This window comes from Balaenoptera borealis (genome assembly GCF_965194805.1).
Source record: "Balaenoptera borealis genome assembly, chromosome: 1".
Lineage (NCBI taxonomy): Eukaryota > Metazoa > Chordata > Mammalia > Artiodactyla > Balaenopteridae > Balaenoptera > Balaenoptera borealis.
The window spans coordinates 20,581,168-20,602,039 of NC_138860.1; the positions used below are offsets into that span (position 1 = coordinate 20,581,168).

Genomic DNA, 20,872 nt, shown 5'->3' on the forward strand with positions numbered 1-20,872 from the left:
GGAATGGGACATGGAATGAAAAGTCAGTATAAGGACACACAGATCACTTAGTGATTTTTCCCAGAGTGGACACCCACCGGAGCAGGTGGGGTGGTACGAGAAGGGCTGAGGTGAAGATGGCCCAGCGGTAGCCATTTACCCCATGAAGCACGCTGGCAAGATCTTGCTATAGTCTTCTGCATCAACGTGTATCTCCTATACGTAACTGTCTAGAGATGCTGTGTGTTAGGGCAGGGAGAGTGCTCATACACGTGGCTGTTCTATTGTGAGGAACAGCAGCTGTGCCTTGGGGTTAAGGTGCTGCTGACCGCTGGCCACTAAACATCCTCCTCTCTGCTCTTCTGCTTAGGGCCTGAAACACAGAAATTGTACAGGTTTGGAGTGAAGTTAGCGATGCTGGCAAATGGAGAGCATATCTGACTGTCTTTTCTATCATTCTAAGAGCTTTTCTGAGGAAAGAAAAAGTCCATGGATATGAGCTTGCAATAACAGACTGCCATGGGAGAAAAGCATGGAATGGATTGCCAGGTGCGTCGAGAAGGATAAGTTTCTGCATAGTGCCTCATTTCCTTCAGGTCTCTGCTCCCCACCCACTCAGTTGTTGTGTTCTGTCTTCTCATCACCATCTGATATAGCCATGCATTCACTTGCTTACCTGGATCCTCCAGCCAGAGCATAAACCCCATGAAAAGTATCAATAAGACTGCTTCATTGACTGCCTTATCCCCAGCACCTAAGACAATACCTGGAACATAGTAGGCACTCAATAAATAATTGCTGAATGAATGAGTACATCTGTTGTAGCTGTTAAATAGTTTTAACGCTAGACTCCTGGAGACAGGGAAGGATGCCAGACATCAACTTTAGAATAGTCTAATCTCATTTCACAGATGAGGAGACTAAGGCTCAGAGAGGTCATGGTTTGCTTCAAATCTTGCTAACCCAGAAGATCAGATTGAGGCTCAGTGGACCACTGACCAGCCTGCCCTCAGTGAACATAAACACTTATGCTGTAAACATATGACACGTGACAGAGTGGTGGAGAGGAACTAGAAGGGAATTTCCTGGGCACTCCTGGGATATTCCCCAAATGGAAAGGGGAGCACTTAGCTCTGAGAAGCAGAACAGATGAGGGTGAACAGCAGCCAGCCGGCCCCTGTCAAACAGGCTTCACGCCTGGGGATGGCGGTGCAATGAAACAGATGGCTACCCTGAAATGTGGCAGCTGCTGTAGTCAGGCAAAGTGAGCGCACCCCTGGCAAAGATCATCACAGTCAGTGGGTGCTCAATCATAAAAAGGAGGAACAGGTAAGCAAAATAGATGCACATGCATTTTGTAATTTTTAGCTTATCCTTTCAATTTTCCCCAACTAGTAAGGTAGGCTCCATGAAAACAGGGTCTTTTCTCTCTCATTTAATAGATATTTATTAAATATATGAAAAGATGAATGAACGAATTATGAAGTATCTCTCACGTGACAGACATAATGCTAAACACAGAGGATGGTTCCTGTCCCAGGAGCTCAAAGTAAGCCCTAAATTACCACACAATGTGTTTTGTGTTAAACTAGAACCATGAAAGGATTCCAGAGGAAACTGGGCTTTGGGGAGTTAGGAGGTTTCAAGAAATGCATCAGGTAGGAGTCAACAATTAATTTGGGTATTGTAAAAAAAAAAAAAGTAGAAATGAATCAGGAATAGAAGATGGGGAACTGAGGGAACAGCCTATGCTAATACCCAGAAGCAGGAGAGGGTGGGAGGAACCCCCAAAAGCTCCATGTCACCTAGAAAAAAGCATAGATCCAAGTTCAAACCCTGACTCGGCTTCTTATCACCAGAATATTCTTGGACAAATCACTCAACTCATCTGAGCTTTGGTTGTAAACATCTATAATGTAGGGGAAATACTGCCTATATTTCAGATTCTTACAAGGATTCCATGAGATGGTGCTTTCTGTAGAGGATCTGGTACATGGTTGATTCCAGGAATTACCATCTGCCATTATGGTGTAGGGAATGGGCTAAAGGTGACCTGAAATGGCAAGCCAGGGCCAACTCATGGGTGGCTTCAGGTGACACACAAATTTTGTACTTTGACAAGGAAGCATAAGAAGGAGATGCAGAGTTTTAGGAAGGGAAGTGATAGGATCAGGTTTCCCTTTCATGTGGGTCACTGTGAAAGTAATTACAAACATGGATGGGTTTGGGTTTCTAAGAGGGCTGGCAGGGAGACCATGAAGTGGTCACCTACAATAATCCAGGCAGGAAATAAAGGTCTGGACTCAGGAAGAAGCAATGGAGATAGACAAGAGGGGATGGCCATAGCATGTGTAGGAGCAAGATTAATTGGTAGAACTTAATTATTCATGGCTTCAGTGGAATAGAAGCCTAGAAAGTGCTTGTGAATGTGATCTTCAGACCAGGGCCCGACCCAAACTGTTTGTTACCAGTTGGCAATGAAATAAGTACAGAATCAAGAGTAAGAGTTTAAGAAGTTTCACAGCAAGATATTTTTATTGAATTTTATAAAAGTAGTAAACTGCAACAGAGTCTGCGTTTTTAGATGCTTTGGGAACCATTGGTCTGTGGCAATGCTGTCCAATGGAAATATAATGAAGCCATGTATGTAAGTGGAATTCATGTTAATAACATATTTTATTTAACTCAATACAGTAAGTCCCCAACATACGAACAAATTCTATTCAGAGAGCACGTTCGTAAGTCCAATTTGTTTGTAAGTCCAATTTGTTCGTAAGTCCAACAAAGTTAGCCTAGGTACCCAACTAACACAATCGGCTATATAGTACTGTACTGTATTAGGATTATAATACTTTTCACACAAATAATACATACAAAACAAACAAACACAAAAAATAAAGAAAACATTTTTAATCTTATAGTACAGTGCCTTGAAAAGTACAGTAGTACAGTGCAACAGTTGGCATGCAGGGGCTGGCATCGAGGAACAGGCAAGAAGAGGTACTGACTGGAGGAGAGAGAGGAGGTGGGAAATTGTAGAGCTGAAGAATCATCAGCAATAGGAGACAGAGGGCAAGCTGCAATTTCACTCATGCCTGACGTTGGTGGAACACACGTCTGCATCTTTGAAAGTTCGCAACTTGAATGTTCATATGTAGGGGACTTACTGTATATGTAATCAACATAAAAATGTCGATGACATTTTTACATTCTTTTTCTTCAAAACCTGGTGTGTATTTTATAATTATTACATATCTGAATCTGGATTAGCTACATTTCAAGCACTCAATAGCCTGAATACCCAGTGACTACTGTACTGAACAACCCAGATGTAGAATGTCTATCAGTTGCTGCTTTAAGTGATTGAGTAGATGATCATGTGTTAACTGTATCTTAGAGGAGGAATAGTGTTAGGGGGAAATACCCCTAATTCTACTACAGAGAGATTTCTCCTAAACATGCATAGCCTCTTTCCCCACCTCTTACCCCTCCCCTGGAGAAGTGGAAGAGTTTCCTGTGGGTAACTTTGGGGAAACAAACTGGGCATGTCCAGCTCAGCAACTCCGTTCTTCTCCTTTAGGAGCTAGCCTGACCAGAGAGAGCACAGAGCTTTGCTTCTCTTCTCAAGGACACCCTCCATATAAGGAGGCCCGCCAAGGCCCCTCACTGCCCTGATCCAGAGGGTAAACCCTCCTAGTTCTGAGGTTGTGTTATAAATTCCTTTGACACTCACAATAAGTCATATCCATCAAATTAGTCTTTATCATTAATAAAGGTAATATTCAGCCTCCAGCTCTGCCTGCATCAGCAGAGGCTTGTTCCAGTGGTGTGAGTGGAGAGGTTCTCAGCAAAGGGATTGACCTCTCAGGAGGGGATTTTAGGGTGCAGGTAGTGATAGCTTGACCTTGAATTAGATAGCAACGGGCCCAAGTACACATGTGTGGCCCATGTAGGGCCTCAGAAGATGCTGGCAGGCGATAGAGTCCTTAGTAAGCAAGCACAGCTTCGGCAATGACTCAACATTAGGAAAAAGAGAGCCTGTCCTTATGCTATTGTTATAGACTTCAGGGAATTTACAATACTAGCTGTTTTTAAACTTCAAAAGAGTTGCGTTCGGCATGTATTTCAGAGAACTAGGGAGGCTCTAGGTTTAAAGTATTAATGCCAGGCCTAGCAAGTATACTAGCTCCCCCATTCTGTATCCTTAAGAAGAAAGTGATGGAGTAACTAATCTTGGATTTAGGAGGTTTGCTCCCAAACTCAAGAGTGAGCCACCACCAAATGGTCCAAGTTGGTTCATGATTACTTGAGGACATAAGATGGAGTCAGTTTCTTACCCTTCAACAACTGCACAGTTATATTGCCTTAGCACTGTATAACACCTGCAAATAAGAGAATGCGGTTGCTCTGTAAATAGATACACCCCACACTCACATTGCTCAGTTCAGAACTGAGTAAGTAGGTCTATACAATTCTGGGGCTCAGTTAGTGAGACCATTTGTCACACAAAATAGTGCTCTCCAAGCTAAGGTCTGTACGCAATTATGGTAATGTTTTGGCTTCCAACTAATTACTTACTTTGTATTTTACATTTTCAACATCAAATCTGACAAAAATAATAAGTTCCATTTGGGAGATATTTTTTTAAATTTCAGGGAGATATTGAGGCATCCTATAGGCAATTGACTAAGTTGTCTAAAGATATTAAAATGAATTTGGATAGAGATGAAGATGTAGAAGTAACCAGTGTATGTGTAGATGGTGTTTGAAACATAGATGTATAAGAGGTCATGCAGGAAGCTTTTAAGAGAGGAAGCCAAGAGCTAAACTCTGTAGAACAAAGGCATCTGAGAAATGGACAGAGAAAAGAAAGGCACCAAGGAATTGCCAGAAGAAAATAAGAGGGTAATGTTTCTATGAAGGAAGATGGAAAGAATGTTTGAAAATGGAGTAAATAGACAACAGTGTGACTGCTATTTACAAATTTATTCATCCAGCAAATATTTATTGAGTATCTACTAGGTGAAGAGACTGTTCTAAGCACCAGGAATTTAACAGTGATTAAGACAGAATAAGTCCTTCCTCGTGTGAAGTTTGTGATCTAGTGCAAATTCATACATATCAAGTAAGATTAAGAAGGCATGAAGATCGTCCACTGGGTTTGGCCATCAGGTGGTCATTAGAGATTTCAGCAAAAGCAAGTGCAGTGGCATAGAGGGGTAAAAGCAGACAGAAATGAGTTCAGGAATGTGTGGGAACTGGGGCCGTAACGAAACAAGACTGTACGGAGTGGTTATTGAGAATATTTGAGGGGTGGGAGAGAAAGAGTCAGTCAAGAGAGAAACTGCAGACCCAGGAGAGATGATAAAAATTTTCAGAAGAAACTTACAAGCTCATGCATGGGTAAATGTAGTCTATTGTGGTGCAAATTCTACTCTGAGATAATAAGAAGAAGATTAAATGTGTCAAACACTCCCTGAGTGCCTTATTCCATGGTGGGCACTCTGCTAGATGCAGGAGGATACTCCTTGATCTTAAGGATCTCTCAATCCAGTAGAGTAACTGAACAAGAATAATTAAAATGATCATTATCATGTATTGAGTGAGACACTGTTCTAAGCACTTAGAGGGAATATCACATTTAATTGACCTAGCAAACCATGCAGGAAGGATGATTATTATTCCCCCTGTGACAGATGATGCCACCGAGGGACAGAAAGGTGAAGTACTTAGCCCAGGAGACAGGCTGGTAAATGATGGAGCCAGGAATTGAAACAAGACAGTTCAAGTCCAGGGCCCGAACTCTTATCAACGGAAGTTAATCTTAATCACTTTTGTTTATCCCCATGCAACATTTACACTGAAATAATGTCTCTTTTCAGGTTTTAGGTGGTTACTTGTCAACATCTATGACCCTCAGAGTCAAGCCTCTGGTGTATCACCAGAAGGTGAGTTCAAATGGATGTTTGTCTTACTTTAGCAGAGTCAGGGTGACAAACAAATCAACTGCTTGGAGAAGATTAACACATGGCCTGCTGTGGATTATTGTTTAGCCTGAAGGGCTGGGACCTGGCAAACTCCTCTCTGTTTTCTGAAACTTTGACAGTCATGGAAGACTCTAGCCATTCTTTCAGAGAGGAAGTCTCTCAAGTCCTTCCAAACATTGTCGGTGACTCTCACTACCCCCTGACTCAACCCAGATGAAATTGGTTCCATATAGAGAGGGGCTCTAAACCACAGGAAACATATGGAAAAGGACAAATGGAGTGGAAGACTTTAAGGATGTTTTATTCTCCAGACATCATCAAGTATAAAAAGAAAATGTGAAAATAAAGTCTTGGAGGACATAAAAAATTACAATAAGTCAAGAAACATACCAAATGCTTAGATGGGCAAGCCTAAAAACAATAATGTATCCCATTAAGGCAACCCCAATAAATCCACTAGCACTTTTTTTTGAAAATTGAAAAAATACTTCTGATTTAAGAAAAAAATGAAAGTATTTTAAAAGAAAATAATAGTGGGGTTTAGAGAAAGAGACACTTGTCCTTCTAGGTAAGAAGTTATGCTATAATAAAGCTACAATAATTAAAGTGTTGTGGTTCTAGGACAGAGCTTGACTGACAGATCAATGGATCAGAATACAGTCCTGAGAAAGACACAAGCATGTAGAGGAATTTAGCAGATTATTAAGCTGTTACTTCAAATCAGCAGAGAAATGAAAATATTTCTAATAAATAGTGTTGGGACAACTGGCTAGCAGTTTGAATAAAATTTAATTTGGATTCTTACCATGTGTCTTATTCCAAAATAAATTCAGGATGGATTAAATATTTAAATGTAAAGCAAACACATAAAAACACCAGGTGAAAATTCAGGTGGATATTTTTATCATCCTTATATGAAGGATTTTCTAATTATGCCATCAAAGTGAGAAACCATAAAGGATACATTTGAACCCATAAGAATTCAAAACATGTATATGGTAAAACCCACTGTCCCCAATATTAAAAGAGAAAAAAAATTAATTGAACACATGACACCCCAGGATACTGAGAAAAATAAGGTGTTCATGCTTCTATGGAATAAAGTGTGGTTTCAAGAACTCATGCAAGAAACCTTCCCGAGGACCCTCTGGGTCAGATCTTCCAGGTGCCAAGGACACAGCTAAGCAGGGAGACTGGCTTCTTGCTCTCACTGAACTTGGGACCCAGTGATGAGTGAGTGGGAGACAGAAAAACAAAAAACTGTTTAATGTTCTGCAGAGATGAGTACTATGATTAAAAGAAAGCAGAATGCTGCCTGGGGCACAGGGGCTGGTGAGGAGCAAGGGGTCAAGGAAGGTCAAGTTGAAGAGGTGGTAGTTAACCTAAGGGCTGAAGGACAAGGAGCAGCACAGCAGAGAATGGGGCAACATAAGGCAAATCCACTCAAAACAGAAGAATGGAAATGGTGGTATCCAGAAGGTATTATATATAAAGAATCACAGGGCTCTTACACAGAATCTGATGTGTGTTTACTATTCTCAGCCCAGTTAACTCATTTTTCCACTCCTTTTTAAATTTATACTTTGCCGGCCCAGCCCAGTTGAAGGCCAATTTTATATATACTTTCTATTTCAGAATCTGAGCTCTTTTTGAAATCTCAATGTTTTATAAGCAGATATACAAGCTTTATTTCTAAAGAAATTTAAGTTTTCATGGACATGTGAAAATTAACCAGAAACTGAGTTTTTTTATTTCCTGGACTAACCAAGAAAAAGCATGTGCCTCCAGAAAGGGCTTACATATGACTAGGGAGAAGACAGATGTAGAAATAGACATGAGTATCTGTGTCTGTGTGCACACATGAGTGTGGTGAGGTGTGAAGATGTGTAGAGACCCACAACACATGCCTTGGTGACAGGCACCTACATGTAGCTCAAACTCCAATACAGTTCCCTGTAAACCTGCTGTGACTCCCTCCCATTCTCTCCCACTCAAGAAAGCAGTTCTGTGAATTAAGAGAAATGAAAAGGGCAGTTGAGTTGGAAGTGCAATGGAAGAAATGAACCTATTCTACCACCTGCAAAACCCTTAGTTGTACCATGACAGAAGTCAATTCAAAATGCAAAAGGGACATGCTGTTTTGATTACTATAGCTTTGTAATATAATCTGAAGTCAGGGAGCGTGATTCCTCCAGCTCTGTTCTTTTTCAAGATCGTTTTGGCTATTCAGGGCCTTTTGTGTGCCCATACAAATTTAAACATTTTTTGTTCCAGTTCTGTGAAAAATGCCATTGGTAATTTGACAGGGATTGCATTGAATCTGTAGATTGCCTTGGATAATATGGTCATTTTAACAATATTATTTTTTCCAATCCAAGAACACAATATATCTTTCCATCTGTTTGTGTCATCTTCAATTTCTTTCATCAGTGTCTTATAGTTTTCAGAGTACAGGTCTTTTGCCTCCTTAGGTAGGTTTATTTCTAGTATTTTTTTTTTTTTTGATGGATGGTAAATGGGATTGTTTCCTTAATTTCTCTTTCTGATCTTTCATTGTTAGTTTATAGAAATGCAACAGATTTCTGTATATTAATTTTGTATCCTGCAACTTCACCAAATTCATTTATGAGCTCTAGTAGTTTTCTGGTGGCATCTTTAGGATTTTCTGTGTATAGTATCACGTCATCTGCAAACAGTGACAGTTTTATTTCTTCCTTTGTAATTTGGATTACTTTTATTTGTTTTTCTTCTCTGATTTTTGTGACTAGGACTCCTAAAATTATGTTGAATAAAAGTGGCAAGAGTGGACATCCTTCTCTTGTTTCTGATCCTAGAGGGAATGCTTTCAGCTTTTCACTATCAAGTATGATGTTAGCTGTGGGATTGAAACTGTTATTCCCAACAAGCATAAACCCAAAGAACAGGAATACATAAATTATACCATATGATGTAAAAAAAAAAAACAAAAAACTTACTTTAAACTCTAAGTAATTAACAGAAACAACAATTAATTGGTAAATCAATTATCAATAATTCTATAAATTAATCATCCAATGAATTGATTTTAGGCAAATAGGTCTGCTTCACTCAAGCATGCTTGTTATTTCTAATCTCATCCCAAGCATTTATTGAGCCCTTTCTTTAGTGCTGAGACTTGAGAGAATGTAAGGCTTATAAAACCCAGTCTCTGCAGCCAAAGATGCACAAAGCACACCTCTTCCGAAGCTTCCAGAACCCACAAAGTAAGCATTACCCCAGAGTGGGGACCCCACTCAGCTACCCACACATGAGAGTTCAGACATTTGTTTTGCTCAAAGTGTAAAAAAACCCTGCCATTTTGCTAAATCATGTTTTATTTATGAGATGATGATATCATTGCAAAGCTATCTTATCATTATGGAAGCTTGGACTATATAAAGAAAACTGAGTTTCAGAAAAAAAAACAAAGACCATACTTTAGTTTTAACATCTTCATTTTTATTAAATGAAACACTGGTTCCAGAAGCCAATTTTTTATGTTACTTATAAAACTTCTTTTTGAAGGAGGCCTTCTGTTTCACCCCACCTCATTCATTCAGCAAACATTTACTGAATATCATGTGCCAGTTAAGCCTGACCCAGTCAATGGCACTAAGTTCCTGTTTCCGTGGGGTCCATCAGCGTTGAGACAAATACAACAGCAGGTACTATTACTACCATGATGGATATTCTCCAGCACACAGGCAGGGCAGGATTAGTGAATCCTACCCTCTCTCTCATGGGTCTTTACCTCTCTTTTCCTCTCAAAAAGCAGAGTGAAAGGAATCTTCAGTTAAAGTTGACTGTCATGACTATGCTGATTCCAGTTAAGAGAGTTAAAATGCAGGAATGGTGCTAATGACTAGATCACACGAAGGAGTCCAAACCCCTGGGGGCTGATGTGTAATCCAATAAACTCATAAGGAACAAAGTAAAAGAATCAAACGTGTTAAATAACTCATCCTGCATGAAGCAAGTGAGAAAAAGGGAAAGAAGCATATGCTTTGGTACAAGGTCACCAACACACACACAGACTCCCCTAAACAGACGTACTCACACTGTCAGTCACACACACAAATATTCACACCACACACTCAGATGTACTCGTGTGAGAAAAATTGGTGGACTACCTGTCATCCCAATGACTCATTCCTAGATCTTACCAGTTCTTCAAGTATGAAAACCCTTCTGGTACCAAACGTAAACATCATTTGCCCTAAGTATTAAAAAGGATCAACTGGACCCAGATACATCAGTTGCAGGAGAACATGAGGATGGAGACCCTATTAGGATAGCAAAAGCCCAAGTGGTAGTACCTGGGGGGGCCAGGGCAAAATGGAACCCAGTGATGGGGTCCCACATGTCCACAAGAGTTACTGTTCTTCCCAACTGCATTACACACTGCCTCTTCCGATTCTACAAGTCTGCTTTACTGCACTCTACGGCCAGGCATTTGGGAAGACCCTGCTCTGTGCCTAGACATAAATTAATTCAGAAGTACTTAGTAAGCACCTACTATGTACTCCCGCTCACTGTTCCAGGTATCAAGAACAAAGAAAAAAAGGAGAGATCCCAAGGAATGCCTAAGCTTGCTGAAAAACATCACACAATTAGCCAATATTGTAAAACATGTGAATCAGATCTAAGCTGTATATTCAGAAAGAGAAGGAGGACATCTGGAAGTATTAGAGAAGGCATGGAATGCTTCATGGAGGAATGGGACTGAGTGGGTCCCCAACACCTCGTTCTTACTCCTGAAACTATGAGCTGGAGCCTGGGTGGGCACCACACCCAGGTGCCACCTGGAGGGGCAGCATACAGTGGTGGAGAGTGTGGATGTGTCCTGACAGACCTGGCTCGAATCGTGATTCTGCATACATTTGCAGATTCAGCAAAGTCATTTAATCTCTCTGAGTCCTACTTACATCATCCATAAAATGAGACTAAAGAGCTCATGTGTGCAAAGTCCCACATCAACGCCTGACACATAACAGATGCTCAGTCCATGGTAGTTATCATTATCCAAAGTTACTTCCCTATGATGAAGGAGAAAGTTATTCTATGCTATTTTAGTCAAAGTTTAATTATACACCTGAAATCATCAAAAGTTAGCAAAGACCTCCAGTTCTTATTTTTAAGGCAGTAATTCCCAAGCTTTCCTCCATAGTGGAATCACCTGGGGATCTTTAAATTATACTGATGCCTGGGTCCCATCCCAGACATTCTGGTTGAGTTGGTCTGAGGTGCAATCTGGGTATTGAGATTGTTCAAAACTCTCCAGGTTAGGTGATGCTCATGTGTAGCAAAGTTTGGGACACTATTTTATGGCAAAACACTACCTCCTGTCCCACAGAAGGTTATTAGAGCAGCAGAGCAAGAATCAGACATGGGAAGCACTTCTCAACATGGATGCCTTATTCATTGCACTAGAGCTCTCCAGAGAAACTGGACCAATGGAGACAGAGATGATAGATAGATAGGTAGGTAGATGATAGATAGGTAGGTAGATGATAGATAGATAGATAGATAGATAGATAGATAGATAGATAGATGATAGATAGAGATTGATTTATCATAAGGACTTGGTGATTACAGAGGCTAAGTCCCAAGATCTGCAGTCAACAAGCTAGAGACCCAGGAGAGCAGCTGGTATAGTTCTAGCCCGAAGGCCAGATAAAGACAATGTCCCAGCTTGAAGGCAGTCAGGCAGGAGGAGTTCCCTCTTACTCATTGAGGGCCAGCCTTTTTGTTCTGTTCAGGCCTTCAACTGATTGGATGAGACCCACCAATATTAGGAAGAGCAATCTGCTTTACATAATTTACAGATTCAAAAGTTAATCTCACCTGTAAACACCCTCACAGACACACTCAAAATAATGTTTGGTCAAATGTCTGGGCACCCAGTGGCTTAGTCAATTTGACACATAAAATTAACTGTCACATTTATATTGTATCCCATGCTTTGAGCACATTCCTTGGCATATAATTCGTGCCAGGTCCATTCTTGTTGAATAAAGCCCATTGGAAAAAAATCAGATGTTCTCAGCTCTCAAACTGTATGCATGTTCCAAAGTAAGAAAGCAGAGAGGAAGATGAGGAAGAGCTAAGTACCCGAAGATAAACTACAAACCAATGAGGGACCAAGAGTCAAGGGTTATTAGTTCTTCAGAGAGAACACACACACACACACACACATGCATACACAAACATACACACACATATACACATAAACATTATGCAGACACATACACACACATGCACACATACACACACACACAAACACGTACACACATCCACCAAACCAAAGCAGAGAAAGAACATTTCTAGCTTAACCCCTTCCCTTTAAAGACAAGGAAACTGAGGCCCAGAGAGATGGTGACTTGTCCAAAGTCACAGCAAATGAACAACTGTCTTAAGACCAGCACTCAGGACCCCAGAGCTTCAGTGCAGCACCAATGTGATATGGTTTGCCTGCTGTGTAATCCTGCCTGTGGTCCTGGGTGCCCCAAACATTCTAAAACTCCCTCTTACTCCTGCTGAGCCCTGTGTGATGAGAAGCTGATGGCAGAACCCTGCGGCTCTTGATGTCCTTCCAAATAGCAGAGCCAGCACCCCAGGGAGCAATGGTTCCTCCTGGCCCTGAATGTACAGATTTGGGAAGGAAGGCAAAATGAATGGGAGGCAGATCCATGTGCTAATTGCTTTGAGATCATTATAATCAATATCAGTTGCCCCGGACCAAGGCTGCCTTTGCCTTGTCAGACTGCTGAGATTTTGTGCTCCGTCAACCACCTTCTTGCTCCAAAGTGATAACATTATTGATTTTCATCCTGTCCCATTAAGGCCACCCTCTCACATCTGAGGGATAGATGATGCCCGTGCTCATAGTTTGCTCATCCCCAGATGCCTTAGTGGAAAAGGCTAAAGAGAAAGAAGGTTATCTTTGCAATTTCACACCCTCAGATTCTGTCCACAGCCTAAAAAAAATGCACTTTCACACAAATCACACTGCCTGATTTTCCTAAACGCCCTTTTTGTGCTTCTCCATATGTCACCTTTTTTTAAACCCAGATGAAACTTCCCCTTCTTCCTCCCCGTGCTCTGATGATGCTGGGCTTCAAACACGCACTGAAGATGAGTTGCTTGCCCAGCTCTCTCCCCCGATGAGAAGTTGGGAAGATCATAGGTTTGGGATCAGAGAGAGCTGGGTTCAAACCATGGCTTCGCCATTTACCAGTGCTATGACCTTGAACAGGTTGTCTAACTCACCTCCAGGCCTTCATCACTCCATTTTCGAGAGGGCAAATAGTAACACCTGCCCCATCACCTTGCTGAGCTCTTTAAATGAGATCACATGTAGGAAGTACCGAGTTGGTACCCACTAACCCTACGCATCTCATCCTCTTCCTTCTCTCCTGCTCTTTCCTGATAGACTGTGCCCCGTACTCCCCACACCCACCACCAGACAGGGCCACGCGTCCCTCTTCTGTGAGTTTCCCTAGCACTACATATGGCACAGGAGAGCCACAACCAACGTTTGTGGAATTGAGGACAGCAAGTAGGATAAACTTTTATAGGTGATGAAACTGCCTCTTGGAGAGAATCAGTGGTGCTGGTAATAGAAGCCAGTCTACCATGCTCCACTCTTGACAATTCCTTTAATCTTTCTCTAAGTCTTGGTGCCTCCAATTAGTTCCAAAACAATCTGAACACAACAACCACGAAGACCTGGTGTGGCAGTTACTGTGTAACTTTTCTTTAGCTAACGAATCCCAGTCTCCGTTTAGCGGTGAACAGCCCCACCTCTCTTCCCCCGCAGCTGCCTTCCTCAGCCTTCCAACAGCAAAGCCCTCCCTAGTTACCAAGAATGACCCTCTGAAGGACCAAGGATTGAAACAATCGCAGTTCACCTCTAAGCGAGTGACCGTGGACCTCGGACCCAGGGCCTCGGGGCTCCCATGCTGGGCTTCTAGCTGTGGGTTAACTTCTTTGCAAATAGCGCTTCTTAAACCAACATGCTCCCACGTGCTCCGGTTTTAGACATTAATTCTTTCTTCGAAACTTGTTCTGCACCTCAGCCCAGTGGCCAGGCCTTGCTACCCAAGGGCAGGTCCAGATGTTGCCAACCCATCGGTCTGAATTTCTCAGTGTCTCCTACCTGCGTTCTCATTAGTAGCTCCACTCACCTGCTGGGGTTCCTGGTTCTGCGTCACCTGGCAGCACGGGCTGCCGGTCACTATTGACATCAACTACTCGGAGAGCTAGTTTGTCCCATCAGACTCTTCACCTCTGCTGTTGGCCAGACCCAACCCTGAGCTCCTGCCCAGCTCCCAGCCCTCTCCACCCTGTATCTGCTGACCAGTCCACCGCGATGACTTCTTTTCCCAAATATTTACTACTGTCACCAGGCAAGACCCTATGAGGCCTTCTGGGGCAGACCCTTCCCCCATATTCTCTGCTTTAGCTCCTCTCTGAAGTACCCAGATAATAGTATCTGATGCACATTTCCGGAGTTGTTTTACAGATGCTAAACCCCCCACCAAAGGGAAGATGTTAACTACTTGATGACCTTGAACACGTAGCCCCCATGCCTACTAGAGCCTAAGGAATCATAACGTTAACCCCTGTGACACTGCCCTGTTACCTCGCAATCATCCAATCAGAGAACTGTGCGTGAACTGATCACATATCCTGCGACCCGCCCCCCCTCCCTTACCTGGCCCTTAAAAATGCTGTGCTGAAACCCATCGGGCCATTCAGGCTTTTTCAGCACCAACTGTTCTGGGTTCCTTGTATGGCTCCTTACAATAAATGTTGCACTTTCCTTCACCACAGCCCGGTGTCAGTAGATTGGCTTTACTGTGCAGGCAGGGATAGGGTGACATTCTGCAGTCACTTAGTTGCTTTTGTAGGGGAATAAAATTTGCCACCCCAAAATGTCTCTTTGGCATGAGGATTATTTCGAGCTGAGAACAATCAAGGCCTGAAAGATTCAGGAAGAAACCTTGACCTCCCCCTAACTGCCTAAAAAAATGTAGGTAGAGAACCTGTTCCAGGAAGGAGCTATCCCGCTAGACCACTACAGTCTGAACTAGGTGTGTAGACAGGGAGGAACCTAAAAAGTCTGTGTGTTAAAATTCCTCTCTGTGTCCCACTACCTCTGCACATTTGTTTACCAAACGTTTGCTTTCCCATCTGCACATGAATTGCCTTCCTCCCCTTTGAAGCTCCAAACCACTACCCTCAACAGCCTCTTCTTGTCTTCAGCTAAAGATGGTATTTGAAAGTGAGGGTTTGGCCCATTGGTGAGTTACTCGGTTTTCCTGGGTCTCTGCCATATATACATGTTATTAAATTTTGTTTTATTTTCTCCTGTGAATCTGTCTCATGTCAATTTAATTCTTAGACCAGTGAGAAGAGCCTAGAAGGGTAGGGGAAACTGTCTTTTTCCCCAACACTTTGTGCTACTAGTTATCAAAGGCTTCCTCGTGTCCTGAATCCCTCTTCAGGTGCATGTCAGTGACCGGCGCTCTATTTTCTTTATTGAGTCCCCACGTTACCTAACAGAGTATCTTGTGTAAAAGCCAGCAATATTGAAAATTTTGAAAATGGCATTAAGAATGTGACAAAGATATATGCTATGAAAAATAACCAACATGCTTTCAGCCATCTAGCTCAGCACCTGGTAAGCATTATCTCATTTGATCCTCAACAAGCTGAGGACGTTGATAATATCGTTAAACTGATTTTAGAGATGAGGAAACTGAGGTAAAGAATATAAGTGATGGCCCCCAAATGGCAGAATTATTAGGAGGGATTTTGAACCCAGATCTGCCCAATGTCAAAATCCACACGCAACCAATGTATGCACTGCATTCCATCAGTGTGATCATCTTAGAGAGCATTTTATTGGGATGAACATTTAGTGTGGTTTTATTTCAGCATTAAGAATTGCAGACTTTGAGCGCCTAAAGTAATAATACTATTCTTGAGATTTTATAGCATTTTATACCTTCCACAGCACTCTTCTATTCATTTTGTCTTTTTAGGTGATAGCTCCATTGGTCATTAGTGTATCTCCTTCTCTCCCTATGTCCTGAATCTCTTTATTATTTAACCATTAATTTGTTATTAATTATTCCTTTCCATGTGTCAGTTCATTAGCTTTTGCTCTGATTTGCTATTTAACCTTTTCTATCTTTGTATCCTTTGCTTCCCATATCATTTAGAACGGTACCTGGCCCATAGTAGGTACTCAATTAATATTATTTGAAATGTGCCTTGCACACAGTAACCACTCAATACGTTTTCATTGAATTAAATATATTCTATTTCACCCAATACCCTTATATTTTGCACACAGGAGAGTATTTGCTGAATTAACTCATTTTTTAAGATGAGAAACCTGAGACTCACTCAGCCAGGAGAAAAGTACGAGCTTGGACCACACAGCTACTTAATGACCTCATAAGAACCTAAACCTAACATCCTGACTCCTGCCCCAGTGCTCTTTCCTTCCCCCGTTCCACTCTGTCATATGGTGGGAATAGTGTGGGGTGATTTGACTGGAGTTGACATATTTAATCTGTCCTGGAGTGAAATCATCAATCCCAGGAACACAAGTACAGGATAAGAATCCAAGAAGGCCATGTTCTGTACTCCTGGCTTTGCTTCCTAAGGTGATTTGCAGAGCAGCTTTTAGCATAATAATGGTCTGAGGGCTTGTCCCTGGACACTGATGGGAACAGGGTGCAAGTGACTATTTTGCAGCCTGATTTGGAGGGAGGCGGGAAGTTGGCAGGAGCCAGAGTAGGTGGAGGAAGCACTAAAAATGGGTGGAAAATGAGCTGAATTGCAGTGGCTCAAAATAAGCAAGACCATGTGGATATAGGGAGTTATTCTAGAAACTCAAGGGATGCGTGGGGTTTCCTAACAAGGATCATCCTCTGTAAGAGAGCACGGTAGTACAGGCACACTGCTTCTGCCATAGCCAATTTTTTTTTAAAGTCTAATAATCCATGAACACAGAGCAGAGTTTTTCCTATTTTAGACAATTAGACATGGCAAGGGTTTGAAAGCGTAGGAGAGGAAAAGTAATTTCCCCTCTACCCTTCTAAGTGCTTGGCTGAGACCCCCTGTAATAAAAGATAGATTAACGAGAGAAAACCAACAGATGTTTATTAATAAGTACACCTCAGAAACTCCCTGAGATGGCCCAAGCTACCACCTTATACACATCTTCATCTAAGGACAAAACAAAGATGTAGGGTAGGGAAAGGCTAGTTAGAGGAGGGAACCAGGAGAAGCACAGTAAAAAACAGGACAAGGTTTGTTATGCAGATTTAATTCTGAGGCTTCTCTGTTAATGTGAGTTTCTTGTGATTTAAAGTCCTCCTTCTCTTACTGGTACAGAAAGGGAGAAGCCCTTACAAATGGGGATTTCCTTTATAGATGTAAATTTCTCTTACAAAAGGGCAACTTTTACGCTGTTTTCAGAACATTCCTGGATCTACAGTTTCTTAAAATAATCCTTATGCTCAAGGACGTATTTTGGGTAGCATATTCTGCTACCCTTCAAAAACATTCCTGTTTTTAGTCTTAAGGAGTAATGAGACATCCTGGAGACAGCTAGTACATCATGGTGTGTGTGTGTGTGTGTGTGTGTGTGTTGTGTGTGTGTGTGTGTGTGTGTGTAGGGGGTGATGGAAGGGGCAGTAATAGGGAAGAGAGGTATGGGAATCCAACTTGGGTAAATCTGTTTTCCCAGGGTAATGCATCAGATAATTAAGTGAAAACATATTTTAAGCGACACCAATAGTGAGTGTTTTCAGTAGGATCAAACAATATAATAAAAAATTAAATAGCAGCACAGAGTGACTTTTTTAAATGGAACTTTACAAGAGTAAACATAATAGAAGCAGAATTAAAGCAAATGAGACCCATCTAGCTTTCTTTTCTGCACAAAATTGAGGTAATTAAGTACAAAGGTAGTGTGATAAGCAGTTACACAAAAATAGGCAGAAACACTTCTGGACCTTTCATTGCCTCCTTGGAATTCTCCCTTGGACTCCCACGACACTGCAATTTTCTGATCCTAGGTATCTCTCCCTCTCTAACTGCACTTCTGCCGAATCTTTCCTGACTTCCCTCTTCCCTCCTGGACCAATCTGTGGTTCTCCCTGAGCTCTGGCTTCAGCTCCTTCCTTCTGCAACAGAGATGACATGGCATCTTGAAACAGCCTACCTTGGAGAGCCCAAAGCCTGGCATTACCACAGGCCAGCTGGGGGGCCGGTCCAGGTTACTTAATCTCTCTAAATCTTACTAGTCTCATCTTTAAAAATGGGTAAAATAATGTCAATTTTATAAAACATTAATAACGATTACATAGAAAGATGGCTTCTAAAATGCCCACCACTGTGTGGGTACATCACAAAACAGAACATTCTATTACTTCATCAAAAACTCTGCTAACTTCAAATATTTTTTTTTATGTCCTCCACTTGTCACCACACTGCAGTACCATATTTTTATTTTTATTGTGGCAAAATGCACATAAAATGAAACTTCCATCTTAATCATTTTTAAGTGTACATTTTTGGTAGTGTTAAGTATACTCACATTGTTGGGCGACTAATCTCCAGAACACTTTTCATCTTGTAAAACAGAAACTGTGTACTTATTAAACAAATCCTCATTTCACAGCTCCCTTAGCCCCCAGTAACCACCATTCTATTCCCTTTCTCTCTGAATTTGACTACCCTATATACCTCATAAGTCAAATGATACAGTATTTTGTCTTTTTGTGACTAGCTTATGTCACTTAGCATAATGTCCCTTAGGTTTGTCCAGGTTGGAGTATGTGTCAGAATTTCCTTCCTTGTAAAGGCTGAATGATAATCCATTGTAGTATATACCACATTTTGTTTATCCATTCATTCACTGATGGATATTTGGGCGGCTTACGTCTCCCAGATATTGAGAATAATGCTGCTATGTACATGTGTGCACAAATATATCTTTGAGACTCTGCTTTCAATTTTGAGTATATACCCAGAAGTGGTATTGCTAAATTCTATGGTAATTTTATTTTTAATTTTTCGAGGAACTGTCATACTGTTTTCCATAGTGGCTGCACCCTTTCCATTCTCACCAATTGCGTGCCAGGGTTCCGATTTGTCCACATCCTCACCAGTTCTTGTTAGTTTCTGTTTTTTGGAGAGTAGCCATCCTAATTGGTGTGAGGTGATATCTCACTGTGGTTTTGATTTGTGATTCCCCTAATGATTAGTGATGTTGAGCATCATTTCATATGGTTGTCGGCCATTACCATCTTTTTTTATATTCTCATTTCTATTAAGTTTTATACCATCATTTCCAATAAAATGTATAAAAACACATTCATTTTTATTCCTCAAACTTTCTTTTCCAAATTTCCTATTTTTAGTGAATTTCTCATTTACCGAAACTAGAAGTGTCATCTTTATCATTTACTATCGTGAATGACTCTTCAAGTCCTCACATTCCTTTCTTTGTGATGACTCTTACTCTCACACATCTCCGTCCACTTCTTCCATCACTCCCCTCATCAGGAACCTGCCACCCTGAGGCAATGCAGCAGTTTCTGCACACCATGCCTTATTTTTCTTCATCTACTCCTATCCATCTTCAGCATTGTTGCCATATTAATCCACCTTTAAAACATCACATTTATTTTATAATTAATTTGATCAAGTATTAGTAATTACTGTCTACCGCTCACTCCAGAGGTTCTTGGAATTTGTCTCCCATGGAATGTGTTTTTTCCCCATTTGGCAGAAGTACTTTGTTGATAAAATTAAATAATGCCGGTCTTTTTTCAAATCACAGAAAAGTTAAGTTGATAACTAAGACTTTCTTTGCAATTTTAGACTTTTCTCCTATTTGTATTATATAGTCTTCTACACTTGCCACTGTTTGACTGGTGGCAGGTCCTGACAGATGACCGAACAATGAAAAAATAATACACAATTAAAATTAATAGAAAAGCTCAGAAATCATGAACCATACTTATTTGGGCAGCTCAGGTTTTTCATCATTTTCAATGTAGCTACTTGTTTTATTAATAAGTATACGTGTGTAGTTTCCTACTAGAAAAACATGGTATAGTCATAGTATAACCATTTTGGGGACTGATAAAATTCTTACACTTTATAGGGGAGTTAAATGCATCTACATTTGTAATTTCCATCACTTACATGATTTTCCATTTCTCTGTTGTTGAGGGGGAGGAAATTTCCTTCCTACCCTCTTGAGTTCTTTTGGCTGGTCTAATAATTAAATTAACTCAAGACATATTAACAGGAGAAAAAAATTAATTTGTATGTACCAAAGTCTCATAGAAGTAGGACCTAAGAGGTGGCCAAGGCAGGAAGCTCTTATACTTTTTAGACAAAGAAATAATAAATCTGTGAAGAACTGACAAGACAAAGAAACTTAGGCTTGGGTGCTTAATTAGTGAAGACTCTAAACAGAGTTTGGGCTTAGGGTAGTAATTTAGTAAAGAAGTAAAAAGGGTAAAGAGTTGTTCATACAGCCTTTTGGGCTCTGAGTTTCCTATCTCTGGTGGTTTAAGGATGTCCCCCTTCCTCCTTGTACTAGAAGGGTAGCTTTCACATAGATTTATTTCCTGTTTTTAGGGAGACAGAGGGGAAACTCAGAGTACCCTTCTTGCACTGGCTGTTTCTCAAGTAACTTCACTGCAAAATAATCAATATTCCATTGTGGCATATTTTGGGGTGGCTTTCCCTGAGCCCCAACACTGTCACCTGACAAATTTGAAAATCAATGACCCAATAATTGATTCTGGACACCTCAACTCATAAAAAGAGCCTCTTTAAAGAGATGCCTA

The 20,872-nt window shown here is 41.1% G+C and overlaps 1 long non-coding RNA gene across 2 annotated transcripts in view; it reads left to right on the top strand.

Moving 5' to 3' along the window:
* Nucleotides 1-9,970, top strand: part of LOC309605692 — a 33,711-nt gene extending 23,741 nt beyond the window's left edge. For both annotated transcript variants that reach the window (XR_014231505.1, XR_014231506.1), the window contains exon 2: nt 350-9,970. This is a non-coding gene — a long non-coding RNA (uncharacterized lncRNA). The remainder of the gene's footprint in view (nt 1-349) is intronic.
* Nucleotides 9,971-20,872: the final 10,902 nt, after the last annotated feature.